Raw genomic sequence first — 17,113 nt, 5'->3', positions numbered from 1 at the left:
ACTAAGTTTGAGAGCTTCCCTCACTGGATTCATCTATCCCCCCTCAAGCCTTTCATCCCCTATCCTCAAGATAATTCCCCTCCTACATATCAACTCCAACAGGACCCTGCTTCCTCATGCTCCAGATGATGCCAAGAGCAACCACTTTGTCTCCGGTTTCAGAGAAATGAGGCCTCTCTACCGGAGCTGTGTTTGACCCTACTGGACTGGATATGTATTTTTCCTCATCTGCCTCTTGCCTTTTTCTGTCCAAGATCATCCCTACTCACTTATGGAGATTCAAGGTTCAAGAAGCCATCATTAATAATAAACAGTCTCTCCAAATAGGGTGGGGAAATTATGGAAGGCTGCCAGGAGATGATTGAAATAGCCATCACCCCCACATCTTTCCCTCCTCTCTTGTTTGATAGAATTTTTGTTTGCTTCCTCTTTGATCAAACAAAGGATTATTGCAAAAAATGGCCAGAGAGATATGGAGGTTACCCATATTGGTCCTGCCAAATCCACACAACAGAACAGAAGTAGCTTCTTCACCTGTACAAAAAGACTCTCTACTTACATATCCAAGACCCTTGGTATCCCAGATGGGAAGCAGGGGTCGTTGGAAACCTCTATCACCACTACATACCCATTTTACTGATAAGTACCATCCATATCCAGAGAAAATAGGTCCCAATTACAGAATCCCTGGAGATAGGAAAAGTAGAGAAGGTAATTAAACACTCCTCTAAGGTCACTTATATCTGACCTCCCCTCTCCTAAATAATACAAACCTGTCATTTCATCTCCTACTTCAGACTCTGTCCTCGGCCTACAAGCTCCTTAATGTGAACCAGCTGGGCCATTTTAAAGCTTGCTGACTGTGTCCCACCTGGGACCGACTCAGAACTACCACTGACAGCTTCTCCATTGACTCTGCCAGGTAACTTTACTTCACCATTTCCTAACTGCCCTGACTCTGATATTGCCACAACCCTCTACCTTTTTCATATCACCCTCTTTGGCGTGGCAAGCTGTTTCCAGGCATCCAGGACACACTCTGTAGGAATGCTAAGTACCTTAGAGTGTAATAAAACTATAATCCTTGATACCTCATCTCAACCCCAAAGCCCTACTGCTGATAATACCTGCTGATTCTTTGTGGCACTCAGGTCTACCATAGTCTGCCTGTGGTGGGTCAGGAGTTTGCACACTTCTGCTCCTCCTCCCCGAACTGGGAGCCCCTAGGAATCCCGGTTGTGGACTCAATAGCTGCCTAGCAGGATAAGAGGGCAATTCCAATCTTGCCCCTCTTGACTGCTGCAGGAATCATGGCAGCTGTCTGGATTGGGACAACAGGACTAGCCACTTCATTAACTTTGTATTATAGCTTTATTCCCAGGTCATTCAGGAGCTTCAGCAAGTAACTCAGAGAACGCTAACCCTCCAAGGACAGATTGACTCACCATGTTTAATTAACTTCCTGTCTACATTCCTCCAACAACAAATGCAAAATTTCTCTAACCAAACCATTCATCAGTTACTCTTACAGGATTTTCAACCTCTGCCCACAGAACCAAATGATAATGACCTTCCAATCGACCCTGATGGTGGGGACCAGCTATACACTGAGAATGACAACGTCCCTAATCAGCAGGAAGTAGCTTGAAGAGCAAAGGTCATCCCTATGCCCTCCACACCATCATAGCTCCTCACTTTTTAATAAAACAAAAAGGGAGGGATGTTGGAATCTGTAAGCAGGCATCTCTACAGCCAGCCCCAAGGGAAACGAAGAGCTGGTTATCAGGCATCTGTGAGGCCACCTATGCACCACCTGGGGACCACCTGAAACCACCTGCACGTGCTCTGGGTCGCCCTATAAGAGAACATGAAACCCCTTCTCTCTCTCTCTCTCTCTCTCTCTCTCATCTGCCCTGCCCAGAGATGGCTTCTGTGACCCCTTCCTCTTCCCTTAATAAACCTTCCATGTGGAACCAGTCCTTTGGTGTGATCTGTGAACCTGCTGTGTAACCCTGTTGCACAATCCTGGCAGTCTCATATCTACTAGGTGAAAAGTAGCTACAGTTTTCATGAAGCCACAAAACAAATTCTTGTTTCCAAAATTTATTCTTTAACTGTTAATATTCTGGGCATCCTTCTACTTTGTGGGACAGACTGATAACTTCACGGCAAAGTGAGAAATGGATGATGCAAGTTATCCACGTTGATTCCAAGAAGAAGAAGAAGTTTTTCCTGGGTGCTTCCAGGAGGAAGCTTAGGTCGGCTCCAAACTAGGGACAAGGTGAACAGCAAAGAGGAGGAGCAGGAGGTTCTGCTGCGAGAACTGGAGTGGTGGGTCCTCCTCGGGGGTTGCGGCTGAGGGTAGAGGGAGATGGCTAGGAGACTGGAGGACTGCTGCTGGGTGCTGTGGTAGGAGTGAGAAATGGGACCATCCCAAATTAGAAAGAAAAACAACTGGACCTTGAATAAGGGCCAGCTAAGAAGAAAGAAGAACAAGTCAGGCGATTTAGGGGAGGACTATCCTTGAAGCTGTAAGCGGCCCACTACAGAACCGAGAGATGGGAGAAGAGGGGAGGACTGTCCTTGGAGCTGTGAGCTCCCTGCTACAGCTGCCAGCCCCCATTACTGCTATCTTTTCTGCTGACTAATCAATGTAAAGGCCTGATTTTTTTTAGGAATAAAAACTCTGTGCTTAGTATGATCGGGTCGTCTCCTGCTTTGAAGGGACGAACCCCATTGCGATCGGAATAAACTGCCTCTTGCTTTTGCATGGAACCGCAGTCTGTGAGTCTCTTTGGGGGAGGGAGCGGTTCGGACCCTGCACCGGGAGTGCAGGTTTTGCAGGAGCTCAGGCAAACTTCAAGTCTTGGTTACTCGGCCCAGAGCAGGGAGGAGCAGGCGGCTGAGCAGCGGGAGTTGCAGTGCTGAGTGCTTCCCGGGCTAGGAGGGAAGACAGGCGGGTGGGCTATGGTAGGACAAGGCACAAGTGCTACTGAAAGGTAAATCTCTGCAGATCCGGAAAATCTCTGCAGATCTGGCCCTGGACTGGAACTTAGGGCCAGGAAACACTATGCTGTGTCCCTCCAGTAAACTCCAGCCCTCAGGGAGGTGCTCATGTCACTCAAAACTCACTGGCCAATCACGGCCTTTAGTCTGACCTGCAAATGAAAACAGGAGGGTTTTCCGGGTGGCCAGCTGCAGCTTCCGCTGTGTAGCTGAGCAGGCTTGAATCTATCCCTGTGTTGTACTCTGAGTGCTGCTGCTGGGTGCTTTGAGTGGACTCAGACAAGCTCCGAAGTCGGGACATGGTGAGTGCAGGGTCACTGCCCACAGCGGGGAAGAGCGGGCGGCTGCACAGCGGGAGCTGGTGTAGTGGCTCCTCTCTGGGGCTGGAAGGTGAGCGGCGGCCGCCGCGTGTGAGATCCCCTGTGGTTCTAGTCACTGTCTGGACCCCGCGGTGGCCTCTGGACCACCGCTATGGGGGCTGCATCTGGGCAAGGCGTTTGAAGCAAGGCCTGTGTGTAGAAACATCCTACGCAGGATGCCAAACTCGGGGAACCTTGGTTTCTCCTTGTTCTTTACAAGTTCGGCTCTTACCATTTAACATTTAGGGATAAGATCCATTTGGAGTGGATTTTGTGCAGGTTGTAAAAAGCATTTCATTATACTAGTTCATCCAACTCAGAATATCTGGACAAACTAAAAATTCACAATATGAGAGAAATGAAATGTAATGGTTGGTTTGCTGTAGTACTTATGTTCTGTCCCTGAAGCATATTGAAGCATAAAGCCTGCTTCAACTTTAAAAGACAAATGTTTGAGATTATAATTAAATCATTTCAACCTTCTTGTTTTTCCCTACTATTAAGGCTCAGATCCTGGGAAAAACGGCCAGTGTGTCTGTTAAACAAATCAAAGCATACCTGCCTGTCGGATTCTCTCAGCATCCCTCAGTCCCCACCTGTTGCAGGGTAATGGTTTGTATACACTGTCCTCTAGCCCAGGTATTGGACTGCCCTTCTCCCAGCTGCCCTTCCTTATGTAACCCAAGCATTTTGGTTACCTGGTCCTTTTCATCTATCATTGACCCTCCTGGCCTCTTGGACTGGCTCTCCCCTCATCCCTGTCTTCACACAGCTCAGAGTCATGTCCATTATGGACTCTCCAGATGGCCCTGTGTCAGGCTATGCTCTCTCTTTCATCTGTAATAAAACTTTCTTTCTTAATAAAGTTTCTTTCATTCTCTTTCCTTTCTTCCTTCCTTCCTTCTTTCTTCCTGCCTTTCTTTTTCTTCCTTCTTTTCGTTCTTCCTTCCTTTTTTCACTCTTCTTCCTTTCCTTACCTTCTTTCTTTTCCTTTTTCTTTCTTTCCTTCATTCCTTCGTTCCTTCTTACCTCCCATCCTTCTTTCTTGCTTTCCTTCTTTCTTTCTTCCTTTCTTTCTTTTCCATTCACCTCCACTTACCAAAAATTCTCTAGAGAATGGGGCCTCTCTAGAAAAGAGGTCAGTTGTAACTTCAGTGTCAGAAATGTAACAGTTTAGCTGTCACTTTGAGTTAATTTTTTTGGAGTCATGAAGTTTGTGTTTGTTTTATTTCTAAATACAAAGAATCAAAAGTAACATTGGTCAAGTTCCCATTTTTCATTGTGGAGTTTTTTATGCAATTTGATGAAAACTTGAATATATATTTAGGCTTACGTCTTTGGCTTTTTCTGTCCATCCTCTCATTCTTTCACAAATACTGTAAACACTTGATTGTTGTAAATTTGTGGTCAAGACAGAAGTTAGATTGTGCCAATGTGTACTCTTTCTTTATACACCTATTGAGAATTTTGCGTTTTCTCACGTGGTATATAGCTTTGGAATTGGCTTTCTTGTTATGAATTATTAGGAATTTTCTTTTGATTATACTGATTTTATATTAATTTGGGTTTATTCACTTTGTATCCCAGCTCTAATCTCCTTCCCTCATGCAACATCTGAGTAGGGTTCTAGGTTATATCCATGAATGGTCCTTGGTTGCAGTATCAGTCTCAGAAAAGATCCCTGTGCCCAGATTTTTTTTTGTTCTGTTGCTCTCATTGTGGAGCTCCTGTCCCCTCCAGGTCTTTCTAACTCCTCCTTCTTTGCTAAGATTCCCTGCACCCTGCCCAAAGTTTGGCTATGAGCCTCAGTATCTCCTTTGATACCCTGCTGGGTAGAGTCTTTCAGAGGCCCTCTGTGGTAGGCTTCTGTCCTGTTTCCTCTTTCCTCCATCTTGTGATACCCTTCCAGTTTGCTGTTCTGAGTGAGGATTTATCATCTTACCCAGGATCCTATTTCTGGCTTAGCTTCGTAAGCTGTACAGATTTTAGAGTGTTTATCCTATATTACCTGTCTAATATCCAGTTATAAGAGAGTGTATACCATGTGTGTCTTTCTGGTTCTGGGATACCTCACTCAGGGTGGTCTTTTCTAGTTCCCATCATATGCCTCAAACTTTCATGACTTCCTTGTTTTTAACTGCTGAGTAATATTCCATTGTGTAAATGTACTACAGTTTCTGTATCTATTCTTCAATTGAGGGACATCTGAGTTGTTTTCAGATTCTGGCCATTATGAATGAAGCTGCTATGAACATGGTTGAGCAAATGTCCTTGTTGTATAATTGAGTATGTTTTGGATATATGTTTTAGAAAGCTATAGCTGAATATGAGGAAGCACTATTGCTAATGGTTTGAAAAAGTACCAGATTAATTTCCAAAGTACTTGCACAAGTTTACATTACCATCAGCAGTGGAGGAGGGTTCCACTTTCTCCATGTCCTCTCTAGTATGTGTTGTCTCTTGAGTTGTTGATCTTAGCCATTCTGATGGGTGTAAGGTGAAATGTCAGGGTCATTTTGATTTGCATTTTCCTGATCACTAAGGATGTTGAGCATTTCTTTAAGTGTTTCTCTCTCATTTGAAATTCCTCTATTGAGAATTCTCTGTTTAGCTCTGTACTCCATTTTTTAATTGGATTACTTGTTTTGATGCTGTTTAACTTCTTGAGTTCTTTATATATTCTGGATATCAGCCCTCTGTCAGATTTAGGGTTGGTGAAGATCCTTTCCCAATCTGTAGGTTGTCATTTTGTTCTGATGATAATGTCCTTTGCTTTACAGAAGCTTTTCAGTTTCATGAAGTGTCATTTACTGATTGTTGATCTTAAAGCCTGTGTTGTTGGTGTTCTGTTCAAGAAGTTGTTTCCTGTGCCAATGAGTTCAAGGCTCTTCCTCACTTCTTCTTCTCAGAGGTTTAGTGTATCTGTTTTTATGTTGAGGTCTTTGATCCACTTGGACTTTAGTTTTGTGCAGGGTGATAAATATGGATCTATTTGCATTTTTCTACATGTAGACATCGAGTTAGACCAGCACCTTTTGTTGAAGATGCTGTGTTTTCTTTCATTGTATGGTTTTGGCATCTTTGTCAAAAATCAGATGTATGGGTTTATTTCTGGGTCTTCTGTCTGAGTCCATTGTTCCAGAATTCTGTTTCTATACCAGTACCATGCAGTTTTCATTACTATTGCTATTACTATTATCTACTTCATGTCTTTACCTGATCTTGTTTTAATTTTGGTAAATGAAATCTATTAAGAAAATTGTCCATTTCGTTTAGCTTTTCATACTTTGTGGCATATAGGCTTTTGTAGTGTGACCTAATGATTGTTTGGTTTTCCTCAGTGTCTGTCATTATGTCCCCCTTTTCATTTCTGATTTTGCTGATTTGGATAGTTTCTCTCTGCTTTTAGTTAGTTTGGCTAAGGGTTTGATCATCTTTTTTATTTTACTCTTTTTCTCATTGATTCTTTGAATTGTTTTCTTTGTTTCTAACTCATTGATTTCAGCCTGAGTTTGATTATTTCCAATCATCCACTCCTCTTGGGTGTTTCTGCTTCTTTTTTTTTTCTTGGGCTTTTTGTTGTGCCATTAAGTTGCTTGTATGAGATGCCTTAAACCTCTTTCTGGAGGCACTGAGTGCTATGAACTTTCTTCTTAGCACTGCTTTCATTGTGTCCCATAAGTTTGGGTAAGTTGTGCCTTCATTTTCATTGAATTTTAGAAAGTCTCTAATTTCTTTTTTCATTTCTTCCCTGTCCAAGCTGTCGTTGAGTAGAATGTTGTTTAGTTTCCATGTGTATTTAGCCTTTTTGTTATTTCTGTTGTTGTTGAAGTCTAGTTTCAGGCCATCGTGGTCTGACAGGAAACAAAGGATTGTTTTGATCTTCTTGTATCTGTTGAGGCTTGCTTTGTGCATATGGTCAATTTTTGAGAATGTTCCATGACATGCTGAAAAGAGGTATATTCTTTTGAGTTTGGGTAAAAAGTCATATAGACATATAGTAGTTCTATTTGATTTAGGAACAGTAGTGGGTTATTAGTATTTATTATTGTTTTATCTTTTAGTTAAGCAGTTGTTAATTCTAATCTAGCTGTATACCCAAATCACCACACAGAGAATAGGATTTATTTACTTATCCTAGTACACAATGCTGGGCAATAATCATTCCATCCTAAACCTCTAGGCCCACATAATTTCCTTCCATTCAGATTTAACCCATTATACTTGCTTTTAGTCATCTTAGGTCCTGTCCATCTCTCCCCAGGTTCCAAGACCTGTCTAGCTGACCTCACTCCTCTCTTACTCGCCTCCTTCTCCTCCCCTCTCCGAACCACCCTATCCTCTCCATTGCAGAGCATTGGGGCTGGTTATTTAATTAATAATATAGAGATCAAATGATGGCATATTTACATGAACTTGAGACAGGTGATGCTTAGAATAAACACCACAATGCAATGACTGGATTGAAACCAGGTAGTGGGGTAGGGAAATCAGCATTTGAATGAATAAGGATAAATTGTATACATTCCAAAAGAACATTATACCAACAAGGACCTCTGGAAGTGTCATATTCTGGTTGCAAATCCCTCTTATTCTGACTATGCTCTAACAATTGAGTTAGGAAAAATGAAAAAATAATGGGCTGACTTCATACATAGAATATTGTGTGGGTAGGGTGGTTATTACTAGTGACTCATTCAGAAACACAGTGAAAAAAAGCAATGAGTAGGGCAGAAATGAATGCAGTGTCTCTGGTTTGTGGGGAATGACAGCACTAGGTAGTTTCATATGGCAGTCAAATGTTGAAGCAAAGGTGGGGATTTTCAACATTATCACCATTAAAGAGAAGCCTTTTGCTCTGTACTGGAAGCCTAAAAAGGTGTCTTAAGAGTAACAGCCCTTACCTTCTTTCAAGGGAAGGAGTTGGCAAAGTCCTAGTCCCAGGAAGGAACCTCATATAAAAGCTGCTGCAGCTGTGGTGCAAGTGCGGCAGGGTCCAACCCAGTATAGAAGGCAAACAACAGCATCGTCCGTATTGTGCTGGTTATGGTAACAAGGAAGATGCCAAAATTTAGGTCATGGATTCTTCCTCTGTGGTTTCAGTGCAACCCTGTTCCAGCCATCTATGTTTGGTGGAGTCAAAGACCCAGTGAGGACACTGTGAGAGTTCATGCCATGAAGCTGTGAGGATGAAGCCTGAGATGCCTTTTGAGACCACAAGATGTTGGGATACCTAAGCTATGAGACACCTGACATAGATTAATGCATGCACAGAGTAGAAATAATGAAACTGAGACATGTCTGAGAAGTTGCAGGGATAAGGCACCCATAACTCTTTAAAACTGAAGCACTGTGTGTTTGAGACAAAGGTACAGGATTTGGTGTTTGCCCTTTGGGTTTCTAGTCTTGGTCCAATCTTCCCTCACTATGTACACATTCCTCTGTATTGGAATGGGAAGGGGTATTCTGTGCCATTCTATGTTGGAGAGGCATCACTTGTTTTCTATTTTGCAAGATAGGGCAGTCAAGAGAGCCTCTTAAGTGTTAGAAAAGACTTTGGACATTTGCAGAGTTTACAGGCTATTGCAAACTATTAGGATCATTGAAGTTGGACTAAATGCATGTTCCACATGGGATGACCATGAGCCTGTAATGACCAATTTCAGAATATATGTGATTGAATCAAAAAGCTCCCAGATAGAATGTTGTCTTTGAACACTTGTCTCTACTTTGTGGCTTTCTTTGGGGGAGGTTTTGGAAGGTTTTTTTAGTAGGATTCTTTCTAGATTTCTGTTGGGGATGGGTTTGAGTGTCTATAGACTCAACCCATTTCCTGATCTTTGTGTCTACTGTGCTGCTGTTGAAAATGATCATTCACCTTCCTCCTCATGCTGTCATGGCTTCACCATTATAGACTCTAGCCCTAAATCCCCTAAGTTACAGTAGAAGCAATTGCTATTCAATGCTGAATTACTTTGCTAGTCTGATCTTTTCATAATTTCAATTTTTACTTTTTATTTTAGTGACAAAGTTGCTCTGTGCTGTCGACACTATATTGGAAGTAGGTCTGTAGACCAGCTACGCCAGTTTTGGAGGTCAAGTAGAATCTGGCTCCAGCATGTTGGGATTAGATTGGGCCCGCATACCTGGCTTGTTTTACTTTTATACTATTAGCTGATGGGCTCACAATGTAGGTTTCTGTACATGCAAGCACATGCTGTTGTGCTGACCTTCATCACCCACCTCTTTTGAAGTTTGAAATTTGGTGTTTATCAGCTGTAGGAGTTCCCTGGTAGAATTTTTGGGGTCACTTAGGTATACTATCATATCATCTGCAAATAGTGATACTTTGACTTCTTTCTTTCCAGTTTGTATCCCTTTGATCTCCTTTAATTGTCTTATTGCTCTAGCAAGGACTTCAAGCATTATTTTAAAGAGATATGGAGAGATCGGGCAGCCTTTCCTTGTCCCTGATTTCAGTGGGATTGCTTTCAGTTTCTCTCCATTTAGTTTGATATTAGGTATAGCCTTGCTGTATATTGCCTTTATTATGTTTATGTATGTGCCTTGTATCCCTGATCTCTCCAGGATTTTAAACAGAAATGAATGTTGGATTTTATCAAATGCTTTTTCAGCATTTAAGGAGATTATCATGAGGTCTTTTTCTTTCACTTTGTTTATATGGTGGATTACATAGATGGATTTCCATATACTGAACTACTACTGCATGCCTGGGATGAAGCCTCCTTGATCCTAGTGGGTGATATCTTTGATGTGTTCTAGTACTCAGTTTGCAAGTATTTTAATGAGTATTTTTGCATCAAAGTTCATAAAAGAGATTGGCCTGAAATTCTCTTTCTTTTTTGGGTCTTTGTGAGGTTTAGGTACCAAGGTGACTGTGGCTTCATAGAATGACTTTGGTAATGTTCCATCTATTTCTACTTTGTGGAATAATTTGAAGAGTATTTGTGTTGAGTCTTTTTTGAAGGTCTGGTAGAATTCTGCGCTGAAACCATCTGGCCCTGGGCTTTTTTGGGATGGGAGGCTTTTGATGACTACTTCTATTTCTTTAGGGGATATAGTATTATTTAATTAGTTTACCTGGTCTTGATTCAGCTTAGGTAAGTGGAATCGATGAAGAAAATTGTCCATTTCTTTTAGATTTTCAAATGTACGACATATATTCTTTTGAAGTAAGACCTAAATGATTGTTTGGAGTTCCTCAGTGTCTGTTGTTATGCCCCCCTTATCATTTCTGATTGTATTAATTTGGATGCTGTTGCTCTGCCTTTTATTTAGTTCAGCAAAAGGTTTGTCTATCTGGTTGATTTTCTCCCAAGAACCAGCTCTTGGTTTCATTGATTTTTTGAATTGTTTTATTTGTTTTTAATTTATTGATTTCAGCTCTGAGTTTGATTTTTTCCAATCATCCACTCCTCTTGGGTGTTTCTCCTTTTTCTTTTCAAGGGCTTTCAGGTTAGCCTTTAAGTTGCTCTTATTTGATGTTTCAAATTTCTTCTTGAAGGCACTTAGTGCTATGAATTTTCCTCTTAGCCCTGCTTTCATTGTGTTCTATAAGTTTGGGTATGTTGTGCCTTAATTTTCATGGAATTCTAGGAAGTCTCTGATTTCTTTCTTTCTTTCTTTCTCCCCTGACTTGTCATTGAGTAGAGAGTTATTCAATTTCCATGTGTGTGTAGGCATTTTTGCTACTTCTGTTGTTGTTGAATTCCAGCTTTTGTTCATGGTGGTCAGATAGGCTACAAGGTATTACTTCCATCTCCTTGTATCTGTTGTGGCTTGCTTTGTCACCAACTATATGGTGTATTTTGGAAAAGGTTCTTTGAGGTACTGAGAAGAAGGTATACTCTTGAGTTTGGGTGAAAAGTTCTGTAGCCATCTATTAGGTCTGTTTGATTTAGGACCTGTGGTGGGTTATTATATTCACTTAAAGTATACAAGCACACAAACACATTACTATCACAGTCAACATCAATATCAAAGGATCTCTAACAGCCACTGGTCATTTATCTCCCTCAACATTAATGGCCTCAACACTCCAATAAAAAGACACAGATTACAGAACGTATATGTAAACAAGATCTAACAATCTGTTGCATAGAAGAAACACACCTAAGTCACAAAGATAAACATTACCTGAGAGTAAAGTGCTGGAAGACAGTTTTCCAAGCAAATAGACCCAAGAAGCAAGTAGGAACGGCCTTTCCAATATCTAATACAATAGATATTCAACTCTAATTAATCAAAAGAGATGGGGAAGGTCATTTCATACTCATCAAAGGAAAATTCCACCAAGAAACCATCACAATTCTGAACATCTCTGCCCCAAATACAAGAGCAACCACATTTGTAAAAAACCATTAATAAAACTGAAACCACACATAGATCCTCACACATTAATAGTAGGAGACTTCAGCACACCACTCTGAACAAAGGACAGGTCAACAAAAAAGAAATTAACAAAGAAACAATGACTCTGACCGAGGTCATGAATCAAATGGACCTAACAGACATCTACAGAACCTTTCACCAAACACAAATTAAAGAAACATTTGTTTTGCTAATATTTTCATCTGTCCATTTGTAACTGTTTAAACATTCATTCCCTTTGAGGAATATCATGTTAATGTTACAGTGTAAATTGGGGCACTTCAGGGTTCTGGAAGATGAATACAGATTTTCAGTGAATGTTTAATTCTTTGTAGAAACTTCAGTAAAGATCTGTGCGTTCTAAATATTTTTGTTTGATTGATTTTGCAGGGAAGTCAGGGTCTTAATATGGACCTCTTATTGTTTGGAAACTTTTTCATAGACCAGGCTGACATCTGCCTCAATGACATACACCAGTCTATGCCTCCTGAGTCTGGGATTAAATACAAGAGCAAATATACCCATCTTTCCCATCATTTTTGTAGTTAGTAATTTTTCTGATATGTGCTCAGTACTGTTGATTTGATCTACTTCCTCATTTGTGTTTCTCTCTTATTATCAACACACACATACACATTATATATGTTAATTGGCATTTTTCTTGCAAAGCTATAATCTATTCAAAGATTGCAGAAATGACAGAGGTGAATCACATTATTGGGTTTCTTTCTAAAATGGTGTGGTGATACATTAGAAGTTCTTTGTGAGGAAATACATAGAGAAAGCAGCAAAATTATACGTCATTGAAGTATACATTTACAGTGTTGTAGATATCAAGGTTTTACATATATGGCATATTTTAGGATTCAGTGACCTATGATGATGTGAATGTCATCTTCACTCGGGAAGAGTGGGCTTTGCTGGATCCTTCCCAGAAGAGTCTCTACAAAAATGTGATGCTGGAGACCTACAAGAACCTCACTGCTGTTGGTAAGACAATCAATTAACTTTCAGTCGTTAAAATAAGGGAACAGCTGTTTTTTAGTTGTTGCTGTTATTGATACTCTTCTGTATTTTTTATTGAGACTGAGGAAGAATTATGTGCATAAATCAAGCATGATTGTAAGGTTCCCTAAAGATAGTAACTTAAATTTTGTGAAATTTCCAATGATTTTTTCATATATTTTCTCTATTGTTTTTCTATATGAATTTTTTAAATTTATTTTTTAATTTATTAAAATTTACTTACTTTTTGTTCCTGTTGTGGGCCTCTCCCTTGTCCCATCCAATTTCTGCCGTCCTTCTCTCTTCTTCTCCCATGCCCCATCACCAGTTCTCTAATATTGAGGACCTCCACCCCTTCAATATAATCCAAGCCTATCAGGTCACATCACGAATTGCTGCATTGGCTTCCTCTATGGCCTGTTAAGGCTGTCCTCACCTCAGGGGGAGGTGATCAAAGATTCAGCCACTGAGTTCATGTCAGAGACAGCCTCTGTTCCCCTTACTAGAAACCCCAATGGACTGACCTGCATAGGCTACATCTATGCAGGGGTTCTAGGTTATCTCCATGAATGGTCCTTGATTGAAGTATCAGTCTTACAAAAGAACCCTGTCCCCAGATTTTTCATTATTTATTTATTTATTAATTTTATTTATTTTTTCTGTCCTTGTGGAGCTACTGTTCCCTTTAGGTCTTTCAATTTCCTCCTTCTTTCTAAGATTCCCTGTACTCCTCCTAAATGTTGGCTATGAGTCTCAGCATCTGTTTCAATATGGTGATAGGTAGAGTCTTTCAGAGGCCCTCTGTGGTAGGATTCTGCCCTTTTTCCTCTTTTCTTCCTCTTTCCATATCTATCCCATTTGCCTTTCTGAATGTGCATTGGGTGTCTTACAAGTGTCCTTCTTTCTTAGATTCTTTATGTGTACATATTTTTAGCATGATTATTCTATATTATATGTCTAATAACCAATTATAAGTGAGTATATACCATGTGTGTCTTTCTGCTTCTGGGATCCCTTATACAACATGATCTTTTCTAGTTTCCAAGTTTTTCCTGTAAATTTCATGATTTTCTTGTTCTTATTTGTGCATAGTATTCCAATGTGTAAATGTGCTACTATGTTTTAGGCTATAATTGGGAAAAGCAAACTCTTGAAGAGCATCATCAACATTCCAGAGGATGTGGAAGGTAATTTTCATGTGGAAACTTATATGACTATGCCTGTGAATAAATTTTACTGTGCCCTGGATGTTTGAAAGAAAAGCAACAGTGTAAAATACTGCTCTAAGAGTCAGGGATTACTAATTCTCACATAAACATGTACTTCAATATTAGGTGTCTGATTTGTGTTTGCAAGGGATTCTTCTAAGAAAGAACACAAGTAAACAATGCCCTAATAGATATCACCAATTGAATCGCAGTTCCATTAGAGCTAGGTTGTAGACTTGCCAACCTGTTTGTCATACCACTTACATATTGCAAGAGATATAGAATAGATGCTAAGGATATGTGTAAACCTTCTCATAGGGGAATACTCCACAGAAAAGCTGGTTTAACTCATAAACTTGTGTTAATGTTGCTACCTTTATTTAGAAAGACAGTTTATCAGAGTCAAGAATGTTGTTGTAGAGAACCTCAATCCTAATGCCATATGTGTCTGAGGTACAAAGATTCAGACTGTGTGAATGCAATATGGAAGCCTTTCATTTGTTATTCTTCTTTTCATAGGTATAACCTATACCACAATAGATACAAGGCATGTGAGCCAAGCGATAGTCAAAGAAACTACATACTTCTCTCTCTCTCTCTCAGAACAATTATAAAATATGTTGTAGTTCTGTCTTTGAGTAGAATTTTTGAAATGTGATACAAGTTTACAGTTAATTGGTTTTCCATCTTTATTGGGAACCTATATGAAGTTATGCTACAGAAAATTGCTATGAGTACTACTAATATGGAAATTCTTTTTGTACTGCTTTTATTTGCAAATGTGTTGTAACCCATAGTATAGGAAAATTTATGTATACAATCAGGATGGAAAGCTTAGATTCTTTCAGTTTTCCTAAGATATGTGAAAACGCTAATGTAGAAAGAAAGAATGGTATAATTATGAGCCGTGTAATAAATTCTCTGATATCTTCCAAGACACGAATCAATAATTTAGGGGAACACCATGAATATAAAGAAAGAGATAAAACATTAAGATCTGATTTCTCTTTTGTATTAGACCAAATTATAAAGTTATTTCATACAGATAAAGGATTCATAAGTCCAGTGAGTGTTGGAAAGCTCTCACATATACTAATTAATTATTTCTGCAGGCAAGAACGAAGTCATAGTGGAGAGAAACCGTATGAAGTTTTTCAATATGGTGAAGCCTATGCACATCACAGTAGTCTCCAAATACAGATGAGAACATATACTGGAGAAAAACCCCATGAATATAACCAATGTGATAAAGACTTTGCATATCACAGTAATCTCCGGGTAAAAAAGAAAACATGTACTGTAGAGAAACCCTATAGATGTAATCAAAGTGATCAGGTCTCTTCACAACACAATCATCATAGAAAACATAAAAGAAAAAGGGCTGGAGAGAAACTCTATGAATGTAACCAGTGCGATAAAGCCTTTGCGTGGAATGGTAGTCTCCTAAGACATGAAAGAACACATACTGGAGAGAAACCCTATAAATGTAACCAATGTGGTAAAGCTTTTACCTGTCATAGCAGTCTCCAAATACATAAAAGAACACATACCGGAGAGAAACCCTATAAATGTATCCAGTGTGGTAAAGCTTTTATATATCACAGCAGTCTCCGAATACATAAAAGAAAACATACAGGAGAGAAACCCTGTGAATGTAATCAATGTGGTAAAGCCTTTTCATGTCATGGTAATCTCCGTAGACATAAAAGAACACATACTGGAGAGAAACCCTATGAATGTAACCAGTGTGGTAAAACCTTTGCCTGGAACTACCATCTCCTAAAACATAAAAGAACACATACTAGAAAGAAAACTTATGATTGTAAGCAGTGTGGTAAAGCCTTTTCACAGCACATTGTTCTGCAAATACATAAAAAAACACATACTGGAGAGAAACCCTATGTATGTAATCAATGTGGTAAATCCTTTGCATCTCATAGTAGTATCCGATATCATAAAAGGATACATAGTGGAGAGAAACGCTACGAATGTAATCAATGTGGTAAAGCTTTTGAATGTCACAGAAATCTCCATATACATAAAAAAACACATACTGCAGAGAAACCGTATGAATGTAACCAGTGTGGTAAAGCCTTTACAAATCACAGTAGTTTCCAAATACATAAAAGAACACATACTGGAGAGAAGCCCTATGACTGTAATCAATGTGGTAAAGCTTTTGCACGTCACAGCAGTCTCCAAATACATAAAAGAATACATACTGGAGAGAAACCCTATGATTGTAAGCAATGTGATAAAGCCTTCTCCTGTCATGGTAATCTCCAAAGACATAAAAGAGTACATACTGGAGAGAAACCCTACGAATGTAACCAATGTGGTAAAGCCTTTACACAGCCCAACAGTCTACAAAAACATAAAAGAACACATACGGGAGAGAAACCCTATGAATGTAACCAGTGTGGTAAAGCCTTTGCACATAAGATTTCTCTCCATCAACATAAACGAATACATACTTGAAAGAAGCCCTTTGGATGTACCTAATTGGTAAAGCCTTTGCATGTCACAGTCATCTTTACACTCATGAAAGAGTCCATCCTGAAGAGAAACTGCAGAAATGTTTTTAATACGGTGAAGCCTTTTATTCATCATCATGAAGAAATTCATACTGGAGAGAAACCTTATGAATATGTTTAGGATAGTGATGCTTTTGCACAGTTCTGCAGTGTTCATCATCTGAAAGTATTTATGGTGGAGAGAAATTTGATGAATGTAAACAATGTGGTAAAGCCTTTGTGTGTGATTGCTTCTGAGATCGAATAAAACTGTAACACCAGGGCAATGGAAATGACAAGAATTCATTGTAATCAAGCTGCTAGTGATTATTCAGTGCCACAAAACATACTCATAGACACCTGTGGCATGTTAAAGCTGCCTCTTCCACCAATTAGGATTTAGGGAATGGGGCTTTCTTTTTGTAGTTAATGTACATCAACTGATACAGAATATAGGTTTTGCAGCCTAACCCCCCATAACCACTTGTACTTTTGTGAATACCAACGGGCATGATGCTTTAGGGAACAAAATATGAATAAAGGAAGCTGGTCAGTTAGTGGAAAGCCTCCAGCACCACTAAAGCCTAGGAGCTTGAACTCAGTTTTCCCTTATGACTCAATGGAGGAAATT

General features: G+C 39.7%; 1 pseudogene; it reads left to right on the top strand.

Annotated features, from left to right (window-relative positions):
* The first annotated feature begins 3,158 nt into the window (after positions 1-3,158).
* LOC110543862 (zinc finger protein 431-like) lies at positions 3,159-16,471 on the top strand (annotated as a pseudogene).
* Positions 16,472-17,113: the final 642 nt, after the last annotated feature.

The sequence above is a fragment of the Meriones unguiculatus genome, chromosome 15, assembly GCF_030254825.1.
Source record: "Meriones unguiculatus strain TT.TT164.6M chromosome 15, Bangor_MerUng_6.1, whole genome shotgun sequence".
Taxonomy (NCBI): Eukaryota; Metazoa; Chordata; class Mammalia; order Rodentia; family Muridae; genus Meriones; species Meriones unguiculatus.
Note: the sequence above shows the minus strand (reverse complement) of the source record. Positions and strands in the feature narration are given on the sequence as shown.